General features: G+C 37.8%; 1 pseudogene; it reads left to right on the forward strand.

The window, feature by feature from the left end:
* The window catches only part of LOC102831351, a 174,604-nt pseudogene that overhangs the window by 170,947 nt on the left and 1,443 nt on the right, over positions 1-2,214 (forward strand).

The raw sequence follows: 2,214 nt of genomic DNA on the forward strand, positions 1-2,214 counted from the left end.
GCCATGAATGACAAAGAGAAACAGCGTCGCATTCATGTCAAAAAGAACATATCAAGATCTGTCATGAGGTACAATGCTGTCTGTGATAGGATAATATTCATGCGCTTACAGGGCATACCAGTTAACACCACTATTATTCAAATTTACGCACCAACCACAAAAGCCAGTGAGGATGAAAAAGAAGAATTCTACCAATTTCTTCTATTGGAAATTGATCAAACATGCAATCAAGATATGTTGACAATCACTGGCGACTGAAATGCAAAGGTTGGAAACAACGAGGAAGTTGGAAAATATGGCCTTGATGATAGAAGTGATGCTGGAGATTGCATGATAGAATTCTGCAAAACCAGTGATTTATTCATTTTCAAATACCTTTTTTAAACAGCATAAGAGACAACTATACACATGGACCTCACCAGATGGAATACACAGAAATCAAATTGACTACATCTGTGGAAAGATATGATGCAAAAGCCCCATATCATCAACCAAAACAAGGCCAGGGGCAGACTGTGGAACAGACCATCAATTGCTCATATGCAAATTCAGACTGAAGCTGAAAAAAATGAAAACAAGTCCACGAGAGCCAAAATATGACCTTGAATATATTCTACCTGAATTTAGACATCATCTGAAGAACAGACATAAGACATTAAACACTAAAGACTGAAGAATCGTTAGAAGACTTGTGGGATGACATCAAGAACATCATACATGAAGAAAGCAAAAAAATCATTAAGAAGACAAGAAAGAAGGAAAAGATCAAAATGGATGTCAGAAGAGACTCTGAAACTTTCTCTCCAGCACAGAGATGTTAAGCAAATGGAAGAAATGAGGAGGTACAAGATCTGAACAGAAAATTTCAAAGGTCAGCTCAAGAAGACAAAGTCAAATATTACAATGAAATGTACAAAGATCTGGGGTCAGAAAACCAAAAGGGAAGACCACACTCAGCATTTTACAAGCTGAGGGAACTGAAGAAAAAAATTCAAGCCTCGACTTTTATTATTGAAGACTTCTCTGAGCAAGTTTTTGAATCATGCAGACAACATCAAAAGAAGATGGAAGAAATACACAGAGTCACTGTACCAAAAGGAAATGGTCAATGTTCAATCATTTCAAGAAGTAGCATATAATCAAGAGCCAATGATACTGAAGGAAGAAGTCCAAGGTGCATTGAAGGAATTGGCAAAGAACAGGGCACCAGGAATTGATGGAATACAAATTGAAATAGGGTGAGGTGGCACTGGAGACACTAACTCATCTATGCCAAGAAATTTGGAAGACACTATCTGGCCAACTGATTGGAAGAGATCCACATTTGTGCCCATTCCAAAGAGAAGTGACCCAATGGAATGCAAAAGTCATTGGACAATATCTTTGACATCTCATGTGTGTAAAGTTTTACTAAAGGTAATACAGAAATGGCTGCAAGCATACACTGACAGAACTTCCAGATGTTCAAACCGGATTCAGAAGAGGACGTGCTGACGTCAGATGGATCTTAGCTGAAATCAGAGAATAACAGAAAGATGTTTTACCTGTGCTTTATAGACTCTGCAAAGGCTTCTGATTGTGTGGATCATTACAAGCTATGGACAACATTGAGAGTATTAGTATTCCAGAACACTTAATTGTGCTTGTGAAGAACCTGTACACAGATCAAGAGGCAGTTGCTCGAACAGAGCACAGGAATAGATAGTTAGAGTAGATAGAAATGATACTGAGTGGTTTAAAATTAGGAAAGGTGTGTGACAGTGTTGTATTCTTTCATTGTACTTATTCAACCTATATGCTGAGCAAATAATCCGAGAAGCTGGCTTATATGAAGAAAAACATGGCATCAGGATTGGAGGAAGACTCATTAACAACCTGTGATACACAGACAATACAACCTTGCTTGCTGAAAGAGAACAGGACTTAAAATATTTACTGATGAAGATCAAAGACCACAGCCGTCAGTATGGATTGTATCTCAATGTCAAGAAAACAAAAATCCTCACCATTGGACCAATAAACATTTTTATCAATGGAGAAAAGATTGAAGTTGTCAAAGACTTCATTCTTCTTGGATCAACCATCAACACTCATGGAAGCAGCAGTCAAAAATTGCATTAGGCAAATCTGCTGCACAAGACCTTTTTAAAGTGTTGAAGAGCAAAGATGTCAGCTTGAGGACTAAGGTACACCTTACCCAAGCAATGGTATTTT

This window comes from Chrysochloris asiatica, unplaced genomic scaffold, assembly GCF_000296735.1.
Source record: "Chrysochloris asiatica unplaced genomic scaffold, ChrAsi1.0 scaffold00052, whole genome shotgun sequence".
NCBI lineage: Eukaryota > Metazoa > Chordata > Mammalia > Afrosoricida > Chrysochloridae > Chrysochloris > Chrysochloris asiatica.